The sequence below is a fragment of the Rhagoletis pomonella genome, unplaced genomic scaffold (genome assembly GCF_013731165.1).
Source record: "Rhagoletis pomonella isolate Grant_MI unplaced genomic scaffold, Rhpom_1.0 Rhpom_scaffold_00001, whole genome shotgun sequence".
In the NCBI taxonomy this organism is placed as follows: domain Eukaryota; kingdom Metazoa; phylum Arthropoda; class Insecta; order Diptera; family Tephritidae; genus Rhagoletis; species Rhagoletis pomonella.
In genome coordinates this window covers 13,407,304-13,432,111 of record NW_023458555.1, presented here as the reverse complement: position 1 = coordinate 13,432,111, position 24,808 = coordinate 13,407,304, and the positions used below count along the sequence as shown (strand labels likewise).

Here is a 24,808-nt window from a genome sequence, read left to right as displayed (position 1 = left end):
CAATAACGACAACAACAGCAACAGCAACAACAGCAGCGAGGAACAGCGATCACAGCAGTGCAATTGCATTATTGCCAGATTTCGCAATGCACCCCAATCCAACTTCCCCCGCTACCTCAGCCGCGATAGCTGCTAACGACGACGACGACGGCATTGCTTTAGCCTTGTTCGTGTCGCGCAAAGCTCAGCTGCAAGGCGATCGCTGAGACAGCAGTTTTGGTTTCGTTTCGTTGCAGTAGCGCTGCAAGTGGAGCGCAAGTGGAGCAAATGTAGCGATCGAGTGGAGAAAGGGTAGTGGGGGTAGCTGTTGGCGGTGATGGTGAGGTTGGTGTCTTATGCGGTTTGCAGTGCAGGTGAGGAGTGTTTTGTCGCGCTGCTGGCTGGCTTTGCAGAGACAATTGCATGCTGTTGCTGCACTTTGCTGCTTTTGACTTATCGCGCGCTGGTGGCGCTCGCAGGCGATCGGCAAGAAGTCAGCAGCGAATGCGAAGCACCAGAGCACAACGATGTGGTTACGAAATCTTTAAAGAATTCTTATAAAAGTTTGTAGAACGGTAGGGTAGATATAGAAATACATTTGTATACATGAATAAAAGTCAAGTTGTTTGTTTGGTCTCTTTACTGGCTCTTATCATTTGCCTTTGAGGAGCTAGAGCTAGAGTGGGTACTATGAGAAGAGAATAATATCTTCTTTTTTTACGTTTCGTAGCAATGCGAAGCTTCTCGTCGCTTCTTATTTTCTTCAAAATAAAAATGTATGAATGATGGGGCGATTGTTGGGTCTATGAGTTGAGAGTAACGAATGCCATGTGTAGCAGTACAGGTGAGAGAGTACATTTGTATGTATGTACATATAAGTATACATAGTGTGTACGTAAATACATACATACATACTTGTTTGTGTGTGTATAAATGGCATGCAATTTCTTTACTCAGCTAAAATAGCAAGAAATCTTATGCACAGTGGGTCTTTTCGAAAGTATTAAGCGGCGATTAAAAATGTACGGCGAAAGAAATCGTCTATAAAATAAATTTAGAGATATTGGCTGAGGAGTGTTGAGAAGAATCTACTGCACAGGGCTAAATCTCGCCGACTCCCCTTTACTACGATCTCTGAAGAACTCATTAAATGTTTTAAAACTGGCTATTAAGTTTTTTCGTCCGGTGACAAAAATATGGTCTTACCAAAAAGGTCCCTAAAAGTATTGACAGTCGGCAGCGTTGATGCGGTTTGACTCGTTAATACGAAGTAGCTTTTGTTTATTGAACAAGTAAGCAAAGAAAGCAAGCCAATTCGCCGTCCGCCGCATCCGAGCGGTGGGAGCTGCATACTACTTTTCCGTAAGACCCAGGTTCGATTCTCGATTTGAGCGATTGTCAATCGATTGTTATTTTATTCTATTTTTTTGTTTAATTTTATTTCATATCATTAATTTTATTATTAGTTTATTTAAATGATTGGAGTTTAATTATATTAAAAAGTCTACAAAAACATTAATTACTGCATTAAAACAATATAAAAAATAGTATAACTGAAGAAATAAAAAAATAAAAAATAAATGAAAATTCAACTGGCTGTGAGACTCGAATCCACGACCTCGCGTCTCCTTAACCCGCATTACTGAATCAGGGTACAATTTCGATCATATCAATTGTCTAGCTAGCGGATTCATTCGGCCTTTGGGTATCGTATATCAGTGGTTTATGCAATCAACGTGCAATGTATTTTTAATGTATTCGTTTTTACAAAAAGCCCACTGTACGCACTGTAAATAACAACGACAAAGCTACTACAAATTTCAATGCTGCTCTCATTCGACGTACATTACCAACGAGCAACTAAAGCGTGTGCAAATCAAATATGCGAAATGAAATGTCAAAGCTCCCACAGAGTAGTAATGCGCCCACTTGCGCTCCACGCTCGCATGCTGTTCGGCTGCGTCAGCAACGACAGCGTCGCTGTCGGCTTAGTAGACAGATGTGTCGCCGGCACATTATTGCAGCACTCAAACTGCATTTCGTTACATTTCACTTCGATTCATTTATCCAGCCATAATCGTATCGCAACCCCAAGCAAGCAATCACAGCTACACAATCCGTGTGCGCTGTGCCCGCGAGCCCCAATCACATCCGTCCCAAAGTCCAACGTGCATTAAGGCGAGGCATCCACAATACAAGATTAGATGCATTTAAAGGACTGAACAGTATTTGAAATTATTAAAATAAATAACTAAATAGTTTAAGTGGCGTATATTTTATTAGATAAAAGTGAAGTAATTTACAAATGCAAAAATAATTAATGTGTTCGCTAAAGCGGTACTCAAAGTGATATTTGCATCAAAAAAAAAGGTATTTTGTGTCTAAAAGTTAAGTGAACTATTTCCTATAAAGTGTAGGTACCCTTCGTTACGTGATGCAAGAACTCCAACAACGACGAGTGTCTAATATACTAGTTGTGCTAGTAACTAATTGCAGCTTTGCTTCATTCAGTTATTCATACGTCTGAGCAATAACTAGCTCATTTGTATCCGTGAGAGTATCCCGGTGTCTATTAAACTTACTCGTAACTAGAGTTTGCTCCTCAAAAAATTCGTAGCAACACTTCAATACGAATACAGTAACGGCAAAGTGGCACTTTTCTCCCATTTCCCTCGGGCGAGTATATCTTCATTTGCGATATGAAATGTCTAAATAAACAAACATAAGTACCTACATACATATCCCTAACGATAGCAACAATAACTAGTTGTAGTCGTAGTTGTAAATATGTACTAACAATGGGCTGCGTCGCCGGTCGGTAGAGTCCATCAGCCAATTAACAGCGCTAGTAACAGTAGTGAATCTATGTTGTATCCATCCACGAGCTAGCCAAACGAAATCATATACACACTCTCACACAGCCAAGTTGTAGTAGAAGCAAAATCAGCGAACCAAGGTATCCAAAGAAGAATACTCGCTAGGCACGATTTGCAATCGTCGGTCTCTGCAGCACCGAGCAACTGCGGCGGTGGCGGCGAAGTCATCAGGGACATACTCGTACAAAAATCGCTAAGCCAGTTGTGGCCCACCGATTGGTACGGATTCATTTGTATCCTCAGCTAGATGTCAGTACTGTTTCGAGGTTGTGTTGCGTTGGTTTCTGTTTTCTCTTGGCTGTTTTCGAAAGCTAAAGGCTTCTAATTTTAAATTTTTTTTGTTTGTTTTGCGTTTTTTATGGCATCGTTTTCGCTATTTGTTTATCTACTAATTTATCATTCGACGAGTGCTGGCGTGTTTAAGCTGCGAAAGGAATAAAGAAAAGAACAAATTTATTCACAAGCTCGTACGAGTAATAGCACTTATAAAAACGAAAAAAACTATCCAAGCGTTGCGAGCAGTTGACTATTTATTGAGGAAAAAGCTGTGAGTGTTGTGCAAATAAATAAAAGTTTTAATAAAATCAACGCCAGCAGTGCAACATTTTTTTTTTTAACCCAGCATCACGTTACACAGTAACAACAAACAAAATAGTGCTGCTTGCTAATGTGTGTGTGGAAATACATACATATGTAATAGACAAAATCAAATGGAAGTGTACATTTTGAATAAAATACTAAAAATATTTTTTAAAAATATGCAAAAATATTTAATGAAAAATTAATAACTTTTTATGCCAAAACACATCTGATTCCAGCAAGCTAACTTTAAGTACCACAATAGAGGATTAAATATAAAGCTTTGTTTCAATCAAAATTTTAAAAACTAAGTTAATGGTAATCAAAATACAAAAGCAAAAACTCAATAAATTTACATAAAAAAGACAGCTTTAAACCAACGACTCAGTTCTTTTCAATTCAAAAAGGATTATGTTTGACGCTGCTAACTAAAAAGAGGTAAGTCAAATTGTAATAACTTACATACATATTTACATGTACTTTATACAGCTACGGTCAACTAATTGAGATCACTGTACTACAAAATGATGTTGATTTTAAATTAAATATATCGGGGGCTTACTATATTCAATACACCTACATATCTGCAGTTTACACAAAAACGACTTTCTGGTGTTAAAATCTATCTGAAGCTTAACTGTCATCACTGGGTGCAATTTTAATTTTGGAATTAAATAGTTAATTCTTCTGACAAGCGATATACAAGGCCAGCCTTAACATTATCGATAAAAGTTAAGTATAAGGTGGATTTTTGTATAGAAATCTCATTTTTGTGAAAACTTCTAAAAACCCAAAAAATGGAAACGATATTTATTCTGCAAGGTGAAAGGCGTGCTTTGTTGAACTCGGGCAAAATCGCTTAGGCGTTTACAGCGCCGAATAAGAAGAAAAAGAAGAAAGAGTATTAGGTGGGATTCTAGGCGCATACGAATGACTCGTACTTCCAATCGGAGGCAAACTATCCCATGGTAAATACTCTCTATGAGTGCCAGGAAAAGGCACATCCTTCTAGCCGGGGTTATTCCATCTTGTCAGTATACAGTCTGTTAAACCATTTATCCCCCGAAACTATTGAAAACGAACTATTGAAAGCGCTTGAGAATCTTGTCCGAAGAGCTGGGAATCGACACAGAAAGTGGTGAATCAATTCCTTTCCTTCCTCATCCCGACAACTTCTGCAGGGGGAGCTTTTAGGTGTATGCCATCGACGGAGCATTGGTGCTAGTTATTATAGTACAGTGCCCTGTGACGACGCCGGTAAAAGCCCTGACTGCAGACTTATTTAGCGTAATTCTTCAATGCGACTCTTATTGAGTCTCATTTCTGAAAGATACTCAACTTTACTACACTGGAACCTAACTTGTTTAATGCCGCATGGTTGTCAACGAATATAGTGTGACGTTCCCTGACAGAGGCTTTCTATTCCGTATGAGAAACGCCGCAGAGTGGAAGAGCTGCATATAAAATGTAACAAAATGTAGTAAATGCGCTCCGACTTTGAAAATTGTAACGAGCCTAGGAATGAATAGATATGAAAGATGGTTCAATTTAGCGTGCTGCCACGCCCACTTTCGATTTGTAACTTAGATTAACCTAATCTTAAAGATGGGAAAAATCGGTGAATTTTCATGCCCACCAGCCTTTCGAATTCTGGATTATAATGTGGCAAGGACTAGTAACATTCCTCCAAAATAGCAAAACTTTGGTGCAAGATATATTTTTGCATTGAAACACCGAGATATATAACAAATTGTGTGGATTGGCGACCAGCCACGTCCCCTCCCTCCATACTAGCGGGCGGGAATGGGAAATGTTATCCGATTTCAGCGAAATTCGGTTTGTAAGATACGAATCGATTTTAATAAAATGGAGTAGTATATCCTATTCCCGGGAGGCAGGCCGTGGCTGGTCGACAATTCACACCTTTTTTTAAATTTCTAGAATTTTGTGCAAAAATAAATCTTGCACCATATTTTTGCTATTTTGGAGGTTCGTTACTAGTCCTTGCCACATTAGAATATAAAGTTCGGATAGCTGGTGGCCGTGGCAGTTCACCGATTTTCATTATATTTCAGATGTACATATGTCTTCTTAGCTTAATCCAAGTTACAAACTGAATTTCATTGGAATCGGATAACATTTACTATATCCGCCCCCTAGTGTAGTGGGCGTGGCAGTTTCCCAATTTTTACCAGTTTTCATTCTCGTTCTTTCGTTAGTGAAAGTGGCTCAAATAGCAAATTTTACCAAAATCGAGATACGTTTACTACCTTTTCCTGCCTATTTACCATTTCTGAGCCGGTAAAATGCGTATTCAAATTCCTACGCAAAATTTCTATTCGTACAGCGTCGACTTTCTATATCCTTTGATATAGATTGATATTGCTAGAGTAGTTTTTCTCTGGAAAAAATCCTTAAATCCTGTTTGTAGACATGTTTAGAATCGGGAATTAGAATTTTACACTATCTTATTTGAAAATTTTGCTGGAAAAAATTTCTATAAGATAGCCGCATGTCAAGAAAACTTAGCGATAAGGCGGTTTTATTACTACACCTGGTATAATTTCACCATGATATTTTTGCAAAGAAATTATACTTTGCGCTGTCATTGTAATATTTGAACTATAAACAATAGTTTTTGAAATAGTAAGGATTTTTAGTATGACGAATTTAGCTATGAATATTTCAAGTAAAAATGGCCAGAAAAAAACACGAAGTGAGACTTAAAGTTCTGAGACTATGACGTAAAATTAAATGCTAAATAAATGCCACAAAAAGGCTCACACTTCTTGCCAGTCAAATGAATGTTTTCCAAAAACAGTTTATCCTCTTGAAACAAAACCACTCATGAAAATATATCTAACAATAATTGGCGGCCACAGACCTCGCAAGCTCGAGAAAGAAAGACACAGCTGACAAAAAGATTAAAAAAATGCTCTTTATCTCCACGCAGTCAATTTCAAATCTGTGCCTAATCAAGTTCTTGGCTTAATTCATAAAGATTATCAGCGATAAGATCAATTTCGCATCGACAATATCAAAAGTGGCGAACAAGCAAGCACATGTGGATCACACTGTATGTGTGTGTGTATGTAAAAAGATTTACGCAATGACCACATGGGCGCATTCCTTTAGACATCAAAAGTAGCAAGCAACTTATGGCTGCAGTAAAAAATGTCATAATTATTGGGGTTCTGGCTGTCAACAGAATGCCAAAGTAACAGCGACAATCTTCAGCTGCAATCATCAATGGGGCAACGATGGCAACATCTGTGAAAGCCTACATATGTACATACATATGTATCTACATATATAGATCGGCAAGATCGCAGCGAACGCATTGATCAACGGCAAATGGAAAATATTGAAAAAAGGTCAGCCACTGAGAGCTTTTGCTTCAAAATTGTTTGCCGCATATTGAGTGCGCAATATGCTGTGCCATTGCCTGCCTGGCTGGAATTATTTAACCCCAAAAACGGAGGGTGTAGAAAAATGAAAAATGATCGTTGTGATAGATACATAGCTGAAATAGCAACAAAGTAATCATAGCAAAACAGACTTACATATCACTAACACACAATAAAAGGCAAAAATACTAAAAAAAAAACCCAGGGAAACTCATATGATACTCGCCCACAAAAAGCACGAACGCCATTGCATCGCTTTGTCATTACTTGCAACCAGCTGAATGTTGTTGTGGGCTTGCTTAGGTTGGATGGATATTGTTTTTTTTTTTCGTTTTTTTTTTATAAGAGGACTGTCATTCCAAAGTTATAATTTTATACTATGAAATCTACCCAACGGTTAGTTTACTAGTTATGCGGAATTATAAAACCATGTCTAGTCCATCTCAGTTCAGGAAAGCAGATAAAATCACAATTGAAGGAGACTCGACTGGGTTAAGCAGTGGATTTTAAGGGGAGCTTATTGGGGTAAATGGCTTTGCCGCAGTACCGCAACATAGAATCGATAACAACGCACACATTTCTCTACAAATCATTTAGTAGGGTGATCGTAGATTGCTGGGGAGAGCGTCGTCATAGAAGAAGGGTGCAGCTACACTCGTTTCGAGCTGAGCATCATCGCTTAAACTACTAGTTATATTACTCATAGTCGGTTGGAAAGCATATAAGGTAATATTTTTTTTGTTATTTTTTTATAAAAATATTTATAAAAATATTTTATACAAAGTTTAGAAAAATGCATCACATTTTCATCAAAATTTGTAACTTTTTAATCTGAATTTTAAGAAAATTTTTGGGTATGAAGTCTTACAACCCATTAGTTGATATTATAACAACTTCAGCTTGAGATCAGCGCAGCATTTCCCAGGCACAAGAGCCCTTTCTCGACGAACTTATGGAGTTCTGCCGACGTTGGGCATGACTGTTCGCTTGGGCGACAAGCTTACACATATCGGGCGCATGGATCAGGCGCATGGATTACACAGTGGATGGGGTGGATGGTAGGAGAATTTAGTCCCGATCTCTTACTCCAACCCAGCAGCTGTCCCAACTGTCTTTCCCAATAGCCAGGCAGCTATCAAAGCACTTAATTGTGACAAATCGACATCGAGGATTGTTATCGAACGTAAACGTACTCTAAATGAGCTGGCAAGGGAATACGTCACTCGTGTCGTATGGGTTACGGCTGCGGCATCGCCTCATAGCATCAATGTTTCAAGTATTGCTGTTATGCTGCAGTCGATTAAACGTAGGATGAAAGCCATCGATATTTGTTATGAAAATATAAGGTGTTTCAATGTGGCAATATCAGCACTACATACGCAATAATAGGCAAAAATAGTAGGTTAATTTAAAACTTCAAAAATAAATGTAAAGTTAGAAAGAAAATGAAAATATGAATAGAAAAATTGCAAAATTTTTTGAGATGACACTTTAATTTGCCGCCATCAACATCGATGAAAAACATCGAACCAATGATCGAATAATCGATATTTTGGTCACTCGATTTTGTCTCAGAACTTCGATTATTTACAAATATCGATTGTCTAGCCCTTTGAAAATAACGTTTTTGTCAAAATTTGTACATCTTTGTTTGATATCTTAACCGCAAACAACTGCGATAAGAAACCAGTTTTCATAACAAATTTTAATTCGTATGCAAAAAAAAATATAATTTATTCAAATTACAAAGCAACATAAAATACATTTTACTAGTTTCCGCTACTCGTTGCATTTTGCGCTTTTTTCTTTGCGCATAAAACGAGGTCAAAATCCCTCAGCAAAAAACAAAAAAAAAAACAACAACAAACGAAGAAATAGCTTTGCCACCTGTTGCGAGTACGAGGCGAAAAAAGAATGAATGTCTCCGAGCAATAAATATGCAAATTATACAAAAAAAAATCATAGGCCATGCATACATACAAAAGAAATACATTTGACTTTATATATTTGCGTTTATTTACATTTTTCGTTAGTTTTATTTTTTTTATTTTTGCTATTGTTATTGTTGCCAACTTAACCCACTTCTCATAGTGTTTAGTAGCACCAACCGATATACATATGTACATACACACGCAAGCAAGTAATTATAATACAATAACAAAAATTAAAAAAAAAAAACATACGAACAAAAACAACAGCAACGCCAAAACAACCAACAACAAACAAGTTTAAGCGTCAAACTACGTTTGAATTATGATTACGAAATGCATCAAAGAAAATTAAAAAAAAAAAAAAACAACAACAACAACAAAGGCAACACGCATTGTTAGAGTTTAGTTAGTTCCAAATTTTTATTTTTATTTTTAATTTTGCCACCGAATTTTTTGTTAATGAAAATTTTCGACAAAAAAAAAACACATTAAAAATGGTGCCGCTCTTGGGTCGCAAAAGTAAAATTCAAAACAACCTGCGCTCCACAACAAAAACAACTACAGCAACAATTAGAAAATACATGTGAATATTTTATTTTGGGGGGCCATACATACAAATGTAAAGTCGTGAGTGTGTGGGGGGAGCTGTATTCCCAAACAAATGTGATAGAGATCAAAGCAAGAGTAAGCGATCGTGGCAGATGAAGAGCGTAATCAAATTAGTAGGAGTATTTCCTATAGTTGCCACAGAAAAGGGAGGTAGAGTGTGACGGGGCCTGTTGTAGCAAAAACGACATTTACAGTATTGATAATGGCCGCTGATAGTTTCGAGAGCGCCTACTACAAGACACTCAGTCCATCTCTCGGCTGCTTCTACTGCGGCCTGCCATATAGGCCTCACTTCTCTCTAGCTATCAACTTATAGCGGTTTTGTATAAAGTATACGTAAAATATTATAAATAACTGTTACTGGGAAATAAACAGTTAGCTTCATTTGTTTGTGTACAAGAACAAGCTTGGAAATGTTGAAATAACAAATATTCAGAAGCGGTTGAAGAAGGAGAAGAAAGCAAAAGAGTAGGAGAATAAATATGTACATATGTATGTCTCTATCTATGTGTGTATGCTGTTGGTTCAGTAGTGGCGTGAAACCGCTAAGTCAATACAAACAAATATGACTTAGGTTATGAAATGACAACAAAATTTTTACGTAGACAAATAAAACAAAAAACTTCGATCGAATTCACCTGTTTACTGAATGTTGCGCCCAACACGCCATGCCATGTCTCCCACATGCGACCCAATATGTCTGCTCGAGTGTAGCCGCATCCGTTTATGCAGCCGCGCCACATCGCCATGAGTCAGTATTTTGTTGTAATACTCATATATATATATATGTATGTATGTACCCGCGGTAGGGACTGCGCATATCAGGTGTTTATTATTTTTCAAAACTTTTTGTTATTAGATATTTTTATTTGAATATACTTTAGGACCAAAAAACTGCCAATATATCTAAAAAAATCCCGATTAGTCCAGAAAAATACTGAAAATTTAGGATAAATGCACAAAAAGGTCCCCAATAATCGAACACGAAAAATCCCGAAGGCCCAGAAAAATTACCGAATATTTTTGAAAGCCTGCTAAAAGAAAAAATTCATGAAAATTTCTCGGTAAATACGGAAAAAAATTGCTGGTCCCGAAAAATCTGAACTAGTCCCGAGTAAATGCAATAAGTCACGCAGGGAAATCCCCAAAAGGATCTGAAAAATACAACACGAAGAATCCGGAAAGTTCCGAAGAAATCCAAATAAGATCTGAAGTCCATGAAAACTTCCGAAAAGCAAATAATTCTGAAAGTTTGTCGATAAATACCGAAAACATCCGGAGTAGTCCCTAAAAAATTCTGATTAAACCGAAAAAAACCTGAAAAGTCAGGAAACATCTTCAAAAGGATCCGAAAAATAAAACACGAAAAATACCGAAAGTTCCGAAAAAATCCAGATCAAACCCGAAAGTTTCCTACAGTTCCTGGAAGCTTCCGAAAATCAAAAAATTCTGAGAGTTCCTCAATAGATTCCGAAAAGAGCTCGAGCAATGCCGACTGGTACCGAAAAAATGCGAAAAGTCACGTTAAATCCTCACAAAAGTATTCGAAAAATAAAACACGGATTTTATTTGAGACCCATATAAGACCCGAAAGTCCCCAAAAGTTCCTGATAACTTCTAAAAGGCAAAAGAAATTTGAAATGTCTTCGATAGATACCATAAACATTTTAAGTAGTAGCTAAAAAATTCCGAATAGCCTCGAAAAAATTCCGATTAATCCATAAAAATCCCATAAGATACCAAGTCCCGAGACAACCGAAAAATTGCAAAAGTTTTTGAAAACTTCCGAAAAGCTAGAAATTTCCGAATTGTCCCGAAATAATCGATTAATTTCTTCTCAAAAAATTTTCCGACAAAAAGTCTCAAAAAAAAAACCTCAAGATCACTAAGAATTTCATTTAAGAAACCGGAAAATTATTGACTATTTTCTGGTCGAAAAAATATCGGACAAACTTTGTCTAGAGAAGCTTCTTTGACCGTCCACAGCCGACGGTCAGAAAGACTTTGCAGCTTTGAGTTTCTGCTATTTCTCCCAGCGCTCGCTAAACCAACTAAAAACCCATCTCCTTTTCTATCAGGGGAGTTGACCTTATGGGTGCGCAGCTTAGCAACTTCGTCAACCATGCATTTTCTTGCAAGAGCAGCTGAGGCCTTCTGCCTGTCAGCAAAGGAACGCCACAGTTCGGGAAAATTTGTCCATTAAGCGCTTTTTATGATTTTTGGTGAACAAAACAAGCTCCGTCTAGGCAGTATTAATTTGTGGCTTAATTTAAGTGGGTATCCCAAAAAAGGATTATATAACTGGTAGTTACACACGCTCCAGGATCTCCACTCATCGCACATTTGCACAGTTCATCTGTCAAGTATTCCTGATGAGAACGGGATTTATCGCGATGATACGCCTGAAATGCAAAGATTATGTCAGCCTTACACATTTGTGGTAAATTTCATGCATTAGTCGCGTTTAGCCTTTCTTATGTCAGACTGATGGACACCCAGATGGATATCGAGGCTATAGACGACTGCTTGACGCGCTAAATCTAGAAAGCTGCATCGATCACCATTTCGATTTTACTTCGCGCGAAGTCTACACATTTACATACTTACTACAAATTTTTGGCCTCCGCGCTTTAAAAACTTCCTCTTCCATTCCGTTGAGCTTTGTAAATTTACAAAATCATTTAATGAATATTAATAGTGAAAGGCATAAGCCAAATTTGAGTGCCTGAATTCCTTAGACTTACGGTAAATTTTACTGTTCAAGTGTGGCTTCAATGGCTACAAGAAATGTTGTGAATTAACTTTTACTGACGCGCTGATTGACTGACGCGCTAAATGAATTGCTGCCGGTGAACGTACATACGTGAAATCAGTAATCATACGAACAAAAATTTAGACATGCGTATGAAGTAGAGAGAGACTACGCATGCGCCTATGAGCACATAGTAGTAACTAAAGAAGTGAATTTATATTGTACGATTGGCTGCTCGATTAATACTTAGTAGCTGCTAGATGCTAACTGTTAGCAAGCCCCATTTTCTTGACAGATACGCCAACTGCGACCGATGCGTCACGCATGCGTCTCAACATGGTTAGCTCGTGCTATACTTGCGGTTATAAAGTTGGCTATGTACAAACCAACAAACATACAAACTGCTTTTTTCACAAGCAATGCGGCAGTGCGAGATTGGCGTTTCGGGAGGAAGGAAATGAAGAAAGTACTCGCATCGACAATAAAGAGTCGAAAAGCGTAAAAGATCTTCTATACATTTGCATTTCCAAGTAGTAAGTGAAAGGGATAGGAAATGGTCAGGCCAAAAATAGCAACCACTTTAGGCTCAAGCGACAACAATTCAGTTAAAACCTGATTCAAAATAGAATGAGTTCTAAAATTTGAGAGTCCACGGGTCGATTAAACTTCTCACTATTTATGTTCGCCGACTAAATTTAAGATTTTTGTACAGGGCAATGCACTTTTTATTAACTTTTTAAGTGACGGAGGAATCGGAGCAGCATTGGAACATTGGTTATGGTATTATAATAGCTTGGCCATTAGTAAGTCCTTAGTATTACGAAGAAGGTGTAAAACTAGGCCTCAAATTCAAGTCGTGAGATCTCACATAGACGATTACGACCCATATTGAGTAGAAATCAGAGCCAAGGTAATAAAGTCGCGATCTTCCAAAAGATGATCTGATGCATCTTTCCCTCTATACGAGGCCTAATATGAATAAGTGAGATGTGAACAGTGTGCCGTAATATCCTTGCAGTAGACTAGATTCTAAAAAAATTATTCCCGTCCTGTACTAAATCATGGCACTGGGAATCTTACAAAATGTTAAACGTTTCCCAAAGAAAATTCGCCTTTTATGTCATTATTCTTCTTCTTATTTAGCACTGTAACCGCCTAAGCGATTTTGGCCGAGTTCAATAAAGCCCGGCAGTTGTTTCCCTTCTGTGCCAAGTGACGCCAAGTCCTTCTGTACTTGATCTTTCCATCGCAGTGGAAACCTCCCTCTTCCTCTGCTAGCATCAGCGGGTTCCGAGTTGAATACTTTCAGAGTTTTTATGTCATTGCAATATCTAAATCGAAGTGGTTCAAATTTATTGTCCTCAAGGCATCAGTGGAGCTTACATAAGTAGCTCTGTGAACTGCGCACAGCTTTTACAATATGTCGTGGTCGAGAGTTATCCTATTTACAGCATTGAAGCGAAGGGGGATTCTGACAAGATTCTTATCTCCACAAAGGAAGGGAAGCTTTTATATCCAGCCTGCTGAGCTAATATTTTAGAGATGGTTTCGATCGACATCCCTTAACTGACATAGTTGCAGTCGAATGGTTGGAGGTCGGCTTCCCACCCGATGCTGCCATTGTGTACATGGACGGCTTTCTAGCGAACTCTAGCTCTAGAGCTGGAATATTTTCTGAAACGGGACGTATTTAGCTCGCAGTCCTCGTTGGTGGGAACATTAACTACTGAATTTCTAGCAGAGGTTTTCGTGGAACTGCTATAAAGAGGGCTAACGAGGGCTGCAATAATCAACAGAAGCTGACACACTGATGAGAGTTTTATGCGGATTATTGTTGCCTTACTCAAGGTAGTTATTCCCTTAAACAAAAAGTTCAACAGAATTGGTGTAAGAAATTCGCCAAGTAGTAGGACGAGTGCAGGAACATCAGTACTGTAGCCAGACATTAGCAGCCTGCCACGGGAAAGGGAGGGAAGTATTGACATCCAACTTTCAGAGCGGTTTTTGCCACGCAATGTCTCACCGAGCAAAGTGTCCAATGCTCAAGAATCGGTATCTTTTCCAAGACGAAACTTATTCAGCTCTCTCTTTTCCTTGGCACCAAGACTTCTGTCTCTCAAGCTGAAGTACCCGCTACATTTGTGTCTGCCGCGGAGCTGCTACAAAAAGCGCAACCGTGAGGTGAGGAATTCATCTAGTCCGCTAGCCAAGCATCTGCCAAGGCATATTCTTCTTTATGAGTAAACCCGGGAAATTATGTCTGACTAAGAGAGCTTTCCAGGAGATTACCTCACGTTTATGTGAGCACCAAGATATATAGACGTCAAGGACAACGCAATGGCTAGAGCAATTTGCAACCGGTGGAGAAACTTTTTGTTCAACAGCCGTCTGCGAGGTGAAGCTCCGCTTCGCGTAAAGCTGTAATCATTTCCATTGGCATTTTCTTGACACCTATCGGCAGTATAAAATATTTCCTGATGGCGAATAAAGAGGCAGAAAAAGGCTTCGGTTCACTTTGGTCGTAATCACGGAGTTTATTCCCTTCAAAGCGTACCTCAATACTATTGGCATTAGAAACCAGAGTTTAAGTGAAATGTGTCTAGAAGACGACAAAACTGCGTTCCAACCTTTGGTCCGCTAATGCGCAGATGCTTCATCAGAGGCATCCCCATGGATATCTACCGATCTCAAGTGGCTCAATATAACAGAAATATTGCGATTTATAAAAGCGACGCTCCACCTTGTTGAGCTTCAGAGACTTTGGAAACTTTAGAAGACGCAATTGATCTTTGTGATGATAACAAATTGCGGATAGATTTGGACTGCTTGTTCAACAAGAGAGAGCCGCAACGTCAAGGTACAATGGATGCGACCGTAAGATGTTTCCCCAGAAAAATAATAAATCCTGAATTTAATGGAAATTTTACTGCACAAATTCATTTATGAGTCTTATGTGATATAATTCCCTAGGCCTTCAGGCCGAGTAGGATTGAATTAAGAGTTCCGAAAACTCCGGCGTATCAAGGTGGTACATCATTTAGCCTGGGCTTGGGCTGTAATGGAAGGAAATCACTAGGTGGTATAAGGAAGGGGTTTCCGAAGAGCCTGGCTTCCAAAATAACTATACTTGTACTCCATGCGTGCTGATAATATTCTCTCGCATCAGCGAAACCGACTAGTTGAAAGCCATGATAAGATGCTCAGCTGGCTGGTGCACCACTCTTCCGGCATGTATTGTTTGGCGCAGGCGTGTCCAACGAATTTTGCTTTAATCCAGCTTTCCATCCGTTGACTCCGTTAAACTTGTGGCTTGCGGACTATGCGCCTGTTTCTTTTTCGCTTATTTGCATTTCCTAGTTTTTTTTTCGCGGTATTTGTAAACCTTTTATTTCCTGCTGCGGTGGCTTACATACATATGTTTGTATGTATGTACATATCTTCTTCCACAGCTCTTTCTTTAGACAGCTAGTTAAAGCGTACGTCAGTTAGTATGTCGAGTCGCCATCAGTAATTTCATTGCTCCCATTCATTCATATCTTATTGTCGTTCCTGTTTTTTTTCTTTTTAACTTCTTTTCTATGCTGTTCGTTGATTGTCAACAGAGTCAAACGTCAACAGTCATTTCATCATACATCTGTATCTCAGTTGGCATATTGCGCCATCAAGCTCACAACAGCCGTGCCGTGCTACCTTTCTTCTTGACGGTGTGTTCTACCTTGTGTACCTCTCCTCGCGCGCTAACCTAACGCGGTTGTCTCGCGACCAGCAAAATTTCAACACTCTCTTCCTCTCTAGCTCCCACAACTTCCTTTGTCGTCTCGCCTTTCTCCACGTCCACGCTTTCATTACAAAACATAATTTGGTCAGTGACCTTTTTTCTGCCTCATTTCTTCATAGCGACGCACACGCTTGCGCTTGTCGCAGCTAAACGACTCGACTCGATGCGACGCGACGCGACGCTTTGTCTCCACGTCTTGTGCGTGTTCCACTTTTTATTTGTGTTGTTGCCACCTTTTTTTTTCTTTCATTAATTTCATTTGCTCAACACTACCGGTACCTATTCTACTAATTTCTTTGGCTGCTTAATTCCTACATTCATTTCTTCATAGCTTGGGCCGGTTGTTGTTTACTTGTGTCGCTTTGGGCTTTTTGTAGAATGCATGTATTTAGCTTCTTTCTTTATCTCTTGTTTGTTGTTATTTCTGATTATAATTCTTTTACTGTGATTTCTCCACGAAAAACAAAGACTATGGCTATCCGTTACCCCGCTGCGGAATCCTTAAGTGCGCTGTGTTGTCGTCTTCGGTCTGTCGTCAGCTTTTGAGAAACCGGTGAAAGTGGGTTGGGCTCTTTCTCTTATAAATACGTACATATGTATGTACGTCCAGAAAAGAACCGCAAGTTACTTCTTCGTTGAGTTATGCGGGTCGTCCGCAATCGAAATGGATACAGATTGATGCAATCTGATTACGCGGGTTAAGGACTTGCAATTGAGTGAAAAAGAAGTGAAAAATAAAATGAGGTAATACAAAATCGTTTGGCTATTTGTATGTAACAACATACATATGTACATATATTAGCTTTTAACCGCAGCTTCTGTCGCGTAACCCGCTTTAAAGTATTTTCAGAATAAAGCTTTCTTAAACCTCTTTCGTAGGCCACCCATGTTGTAATAGTACTTCAATTAACTTATTAACAAAATTAAATAAACATTTTTAAATAGGTGGGAGTTCTCTTATTTAAAAATATTTTCGTAATAAAGCTATTTTTTAAGTCTCGTTCGCTTGGTATCCTTATTGTAAAATTTCGTTGAACCTATAGTTTAAAATAGAACTTAACTGTTCAAGCAGGTGGCAACACTCTTAAAAAATTTGCTATATGCTACCTCTATGCCGACTTTACTAGACACTCGCTCTCACACTTTATTCGCATTTATAATATTATAATGATTTCATTTAACTCGTCAATTAAATTGTAAATTCTTAAACTGGTGGCAATGCCGTTCAAAAATATTTTCTAATTAGATAGAGATTTCTAAAAAGCTCTCTCGTTGCATACCCACATTAAAATATTTTCGCTAACTTATTATTTAAATTTATTTGAACTTTTTGAAGAGCTGGCAACCCTCTTAAAAAATACTTTCGAAATAACGCATTCTTATAATTCCCTTGTAAAATTCCATACCAAAATATTTCATTTAACTTGTTGATTAACTTGATTTTGAATTTCTATGCAAGTGGCAGCCCCTTTAAAAATATTTTTGAAATAAACCTTTCTGAAGACTCCCGTGAAACTTTTTGTACAGGTGGCAATACTCTAAAAGAATGTTTTTAAAAAAAAAAATTTTGAAAGTCTTACGTTTGATACCCCCTGTTTGTGATATTTTATTTAGCATATTTATAAGTTGAATCTAGCTTTTTAACAGGTGGCACCTTCCTTAAAAATATTTTCGAAGTATGTGTATATATGGTTTGAGAACCCCCATTTCGTTTGGCACCCACATTGTTGTAATAATTTTTTAATTTATTAAACTTATTAATTACGTAAGTGATTTTAACTTTGAAAAAGGTGGCAGCTCTCTTCAAAGAATATCATATATGTATGTTAATCCGTCTTTAAACCAATATGTGCGAAATTTCATTGAAATATATCCAAACTCTTAAGCGTAAAACAGCAACAAAATGGAACACTGGAAGCTGAGAAAACACTAGAGGATCTTCTCTGCGGCCTCCGTGCCCTTCGATAATAGTTGCCACCTGTGGAACAACCAAACTCAAATTATTTAATAATCAATGCCATCATGTCCGCACCATTCGTTTGTTCTTCTGTTTCTGAGGTGTCAAATTAAAAAGCCTGGACTGTATGTGCAAAAGGGTTTTACTTTTTTGAAAAGAGTTGCCACCTTTTAAAAAATTATATTCTAATTATTTAAAAATATCAGTTATTACATGGGTATCAATCGAAATGGTTTTGATATGCTTTGTTTCTTAGCTGAACTATAAGAGAGTTGCCACCTGTTCAAAAAATCATATTAGATAAGAGAAATATGTATCACTATATGGGTGCCAAACAAACGGGGTTTCAGAAATTAGTAGCTTGAAAATATTTTGAAGAGGGTTACCACCTGCTGGGAATGTCGAATTTAGTTAACTTATTTTTACAAAAGATATATGAAACATCAAAACATGGATGTCAATCGAAAGAGTGTTAAGAAATCTTTAGTATGAACACTAAGAATATTTTTGAGGTGCTGGAAAAGGGTTGCCACCTGCTTAAAAGGTTAAATTCAAATAAGTTTAATAAGTTAAATGAATTATTAAAATATGGGTATTAATCGAAGGGGGGTTTGAAAACCTTTATTTCTGAACTATATTTGGCGGGGTTACCACATGTTTAAAAATTCAATTTAATTCATCAGTGAATTAAAGTATCTATCGCATGTCAGATTAAGGAGAGTTAATAAAAGTTTAGCTTGAAAATTCTTTTGAAGAGGGCTGCCACATTTAAATTATTAAATAAGTAGCATGAGATATCAAAGATCTTAGCCTGTAGAATTGCGATAAAGTTTTATTTTTTTAATTAAGAACTTTCTAACCGGTATAGGGTGATTTGAAATTTGATGAAATTGAAAACAGTGCACTATGCGAGACCTCTCTTCACTCAGAAACGGCTGCGGATTTTTTGTTTTTAGTCTTTTGAAATTAAATGTTGGGGTCTTAACGCCATGCCGCTTCACTAGTTGAGTAGACAACCGCTGTTAACATCCAGTTTATTATGCACTCTTGATGAGGGTTCAAAGCGTATCAACTAACTACATATTACTCAGTAACCCAAACTCATAGAAAAGCACCACAATCAACTTGTATTTCTCGCAAATAATTTGCATAAGCTATTGACTTTTCCGCACACACTTATCTAAATAGCATCTGTACATACTACAATGCATGCGATGGCCCTAATACCGCCAACTGAGCCTAAAAGGATTTGTGCGGTTGTTGTTTTTTTTGTTTTTTTTTTGCACTTCTTTTTCTTCATAAAAAGTACTTGAATTGGATTTGCTAGTTCGATCGATAGATTCGTGGCTGTGGCTTCAACTGCGGCGGCTTCCTGCTGCTTCTACCAGCGCAGAGAGACAACGCCTTGTTGCAGTACTTAAGCCTTCTGCAGGCTACCGCCGCACTGTCGTCATTGTGGCATCCACATGCCGATGCACTTAATTCAATTAGCAATGTGTGGCGTGAGGCAAGTATAGCGGTGCGGTGTGGCATGACCGAATGAATACGCTGTGGTCAGCGAACAGCAAAACTGCAAGGGCTGCCTGGCCAAACAAAACAGGCGAGGAGCAGCATGAACAGGCAAAGCTCAATGTCCCAATGAGTGTACGTACAGTGGCCACGGTGCATTGCGTGCGTGTGTGTGTGTGTGTGCTTGTAGGAGTGTGCTCTGGCGCGTAAAAAAGGCATAGAAATGCAGTAAAAATTAAAATTGCTACTTCCTATTTGCATACATACTGACATCTTTAGACTTACACATATGGATGTATCTATGTATGTATGTATGTACCTCCATTTGTAATGCCTCATGGCACACGTGTGCCCTCAGTTTGTGGGCCATACGCGCTGATAACTGGCCCCTTCATGGCGCAGGAAAAAGGCTGAATGTACATAATGTCATTATGTTACGAGTAGATACATAAGTGCGGGCGGGCGGGCGGAGATAAATGTATGCATGAAAATATGATTGCGCATACATATGAGCGGTTTAGTTTTTCCCGTGCTGCGCATTTATTTATGTGGGCGTTTTTTGTCGGCTAAAAGGCAGAATTTGCATTTTTGTTTTCGGAAAGAGGCTAGGAAGAAATGGCTTAGCATTCCATCGCTGACACAATTTGTGGGTCGGCCAATATAGATATAGATGCGTCAAAAACTGTCGACTCTACTGAAGAACAATATGAAATTGTACCAAAAAATGTCGCCTTTTTATTGCCTCTCTCTCTTTTCGTTATCGATTTTAAAATAAAAGCGTTGTAATAAAGGAAAATGGTGAGACAATTTTGTGATCGTTTTTTAGAATGTCACATCCCAGAAAATTTGCAAAGAGACACGAAATACTCGAATACAAATTCACTGAAACTAAGAGATAAATGTGGCGGCCGCCGTGGTTGACCAGAACTCGATAATGTCCAGGGTTCAATCCGTTTTCTAAGCAACATCCCAAGAAACAAGTCAATTTTTCTAATAGTAGCCGCTCCTTGGCAGGTAGTGGTAAGGTTCCAAGTGTATTTCTGTTATCAGAACCAGCTTCTCATCAAAACTATTTGCCATCTACAGACGGCGTAAAACTGTGTCTCTCACCTCTCTATGAAATTATTATGGCGCACATCACAAATCGGAAGAGAAACTCGGCCAAGCACTAGGGAATGTGTTAGCGGACCACCTGATGTCAGCTTTGTTTACGAGATTGATGACCTTTAGTACTTACTAGGTTTTAAGTTTATTCATTCAGTAATTATAAGTATATAAGATGAGGCTTCTATTGCCAGTTCGTCGGCGGCCTCGTTCCCGTCGATATCGCAGTGAAAAGCTCAATGTTACCCTGCCGCTTCTCGCTCTCAAGAGTCTAACTGCCGTCCCTCAATTGGAGCGCTATGCGTTGCGTTTCCCAATGTCAATCAAGGCGGCGTAATTTTTGACGTTTTCTCACTTTCTCTCGTTTTTATTCTTGTTTCCTCTTTCACTTTTTCGTCCTCTATTTTTGCCCACGGGCAAAGCAGTGCCCATCAGTGTTTTAATGCCATAGTTTTTCCCAAAATATTAGGCTGGAGAGTACCTTCAGATATTCGCAGTTTCAATGCTTTTTAAGCAAAATATTAAGCGGAGTCGATCGTACATAGAAGCATTTCTAAAAAATTTCTCTGATCTCTAAACTGTCAGTTCAATAAGGAGTTTCATTGTAGTTTGTTGTAATGTTTCGGCCACGAAACCACGGAGGCTTAAGTAGTATATCCACAATAAATTTGGGCTCAGACTCCACCTTAGTTTTGTAGAGGTTGAGAGTGATCTTCCCGAACCCCGAATTATTAACCTTCTTGACGCTTGTGCCTCTTTATTGCTTTCACCCTTAACTTTTGTTACCGGAAACACTCATGACTGCGTGCTTGTCCCGGCGAGAAGGTTTATATCTAGGTTAGAACATGAAAAAGGTTGCCACCTGTCAAACACCTAAACTCAAATAAATTATTAAAATATGGGTATCAATCGAAATGGTTTTGAAAATTCGTTATTTCTATTTATACATGTAGGAGGGTTGCCACTTATTTAAACAATCAAGTTCAACTTAAAATAATGGAATTAGATAATTAAAGTAAGTATCACAATATGGGTGTCCGACGGAAGAGCTTTAAGAAGTTTGTAGGCTTAAAATTTTGTTGAGTAGAGTTGCCACCTGATAAAAATTTAATAAAATTCAAATTAATTAAAAGTTAAAAGAATTATAAAAATATGGGTATTAATTGAAATGCTTTTAAAAAAGCTTTATTTGTAATTTAAATATGGGAGGGTTGCCACCGGCTTAAAAATTAAATTTAACTTGAACTAGGGGCGTTAGCTAATTAAAATATCTATGAAAATATGGGTGTCACACAAAAGAGATTTAACTTTAGTTTCAAAATATTTTGAAAAGGGTTGCCACCTTTTTAAAGAATCAATTTCAACTTGAATTAAATGTATTAGCTATTTGAAATGTTTATCTCAATGTGCGTGTCATACAAAAGAGGCTTTGAAGAGTTGCCACCTGAGTCAAAATTAAATTCAATTCAAATTATTTAATAAGTAAACGGAATTATTACAATATTGTTATTAATCGAAACGGTTTTGACAAGGATTCATTTCTAGGCTATATGTGAGAAAATTATGTACGTGATAAAATAAAATAAAAATATTTAAAAAAAATTTACTTTAAGATTTTCATTGATTTTCACAGGGAGTCTGTATATATTATATTATCAAAATATTGTGAGTTCTGCTAATTCAAAGCTAACCATCAGGATTTTGCTTGGTGGTTTTTTATATTCTACACATGACTGCACATTCAATGGCAGTGGGAATGCAAATGTATTGGTTTTTAACGAAAATGTTTAGTGTATTAGAGTAAGCGTTAGTTAGGTCACACTAGCTGGGGAAGAAGGTTCGATTTACACTGTTTTAGGCCTCTACAACATCCTTTCCGATGTAAGCTTTCTAACCAAGTAGCTTTTTTTTCGCCCCCGAACCAGTCTAATGCACAACATTTTAGAAAATCACAGGCCTTTAGAGCTCAACACTATTTTTGCTGGTCGATCCAACAAGCACTCGCTTACCTCATCCCCAAAGGCTCTGCTTGCTGCCCACGCGGCAACGTCAACAGCCAGAGCGCCAACAGAACTCAGCAACAGCAAAGCAACAACGACAACAACAACCGTTCGATTGCTTGCTTGCGGGCCTGGCCACATTTAATCCTCTCAAAGAGGATTTCTTGTTGCTTTTTGCACGCGGCACCAATCCGTTAATTTGTATGTAAATTGACTAAGCGGAAAAAGCATTCACAAACCAACAAGGAACAACAACACTAATAAAAAAAAACACATTCGTATGCCCGATAACAGCAGCCTGTCGAATACAAATGCACAAATGTATAGAGGTACACTAACAAAAGAGCAAAAATAATAAATACAACTACAAACATGCGGTCAGGCAGGCAGACAGCTACACAGCCATCCATACCTTGCAGGGAAACCGTGGACTAGTGAATCAAATTTCTTGTTCCGTACTAGATCTTTATCGCCAAAAACCAACCAGTCCGATAGTGAGTAGATCCCCACCAGTCCAAAATCAGCGAAATGTGGTACTTTTAAAAAAACTATTTTATTTCGCTTTTTCCATTAGAAATCTATGTAAATCTAAGGTGACGAATTTAGAACTGGTTCGAAGCTATCGAAAAGGGATGCAGGGAGCGCCTTGTTTACTTTACATAGATATATGTTTGGCAGCTTTTTCGTTCAAATATGCTTCCATTCTGCACTTCGCAGATGCTTTTTCATAATTTGGTAATAAAAAGGAAAAATTTGTGTTAACATTTTAACATCTTGGGATGTTCTAGAATCTGACCAATAACAGCAGGCACCTCTGCAAACTCAGCTATAGCCAAAGGAATGTAAACGTACATTTCTTACAATCATTCAAACAAATTTAATTTCAAATTAAAAAAAAATAAATTAAAATAATTTTAAATCGCACACACGGAAGAACCAAAAAGATTGAAAAATTATGATACTTTTTTCTTTCGTCTGTCAATTTTAGAACTGGTTCGGAACTATAAAATTTAGGACTAGTTCGGAACTATCGAAAAAGGGGTGCAGCTGGGGGCAACTGACACTTCCTAGAACATCGCCATGTTAAATTTGTCAGTTGTTTGCATGCAAAAGAGATTTCTCGCGAAACAGTACTGTGTCTAATAATTGAACTAGAAGATCACCAGTTCAGAACTAGAGATTTTCCTACAGGGTACATATTAACACTACATATACATACATACACACGCATGAATAAATAGCATTCAAGGAGAATGCAGGAAAGTCACCTCTTAATAAATACATTTTCTGTTATATAGCAAGGCGAATGCGCAAAAATATCAATAACACCAACAACAACATAAAGGGGGTGGGAAAGCAAAATTAAAACAACAACAAAATGAACAAAATGTTTATAAAGGCACAGGCGCTGGTATGGACTAGAAAGGAGAATGAAGCAAGAGCAGCACGCACATTGCTGGCGATGGTGGTGAAAGTGGTGATTGTGGTCGTTGAGGATGCGTCAGTGGGGTATGAGTAGGAGGCACGTTGTTATTTATGCGGGCGCTTGTTGGTGATAAGCACCGAATAAATATGAGACGCGCTGCTGAGTGCACAACGAAACTGAGGACAATGATTAGCCACAAATGGTGAGTGAGGAGTGTGAATGTGGCGCGCAGGAAATGGTTATTTGCGACACGGCTGCAAGGCGACAACGACAACTACAGGCGAATGGTGGACGAGCGAGCGTCAGGCGAATTGCTGAACTAGCAAATAAATTTTATAAGCGAATGAACAAAACGGACGAGGCAATAAAACTGCATACCTTAATGAAACAATTTTATTTATACGAACTTGTATACAGATGGGGCCATGAGAGCCAGAGGAGCCTATCTACAAAAAAATGGTAAAAATTACTTGTTTTTTAGCCGACTTCCAAAAAAGGAGAAGGTTATCAGTTCGTCGGAAATTTTATTTTTTTTATGTATGTTACTGCATAACTTTGGACCACGTCAACCGATTTCGATAATTATTTTTGGCTCGGAAAGGTAGTGTCTCAGAGGTGGTCCCATACTAATCTGGTTTAGATCCGATCATTGGATCATTAAGTATATATATATATATATATATATATATATATATATATGAGAATTGAAGTCGGTTTTGTTTTCTGCTTAAAAATTATTTGTTCCATGCTAGGTTTAAGGTTTACCTAAATATATGATCCTTACCAAAGTATGCATTTTGACACATTGCAGGGCAATTATTAGTATTTTTGGCTTCATTAAATACTGTATGCAAAACTCATCTCGAGAAATCCTGAAAATCACCAAAAAGTTCCGAAAATT

At 38.0% G+C, this 24,808-nt stretch overlaps 1 protein-coding gene across 1 annotated transcript in view; it reads left to right on the top strand.

Moving 5' to 3' along the window:
• Window positions 1-2,346: 2,346 nt before the first annotated feature.
• Window positions 2,347-24,808, top strand: part of LOC118736228 (protein tramtrack, alpha isoform-like) — a 66,934-nt gene continuing 44,472 nt past the window's right edge. Inside the window, exon 1 of the mRNA XM_036466341.1 lies at window positions 2,347-3,872. The gene's annotated coding sequence lies outside the window, so the exon portion shown is untranslated. The remainder of the gene's footprint in view (window positions 3,873-24,808) is intronic.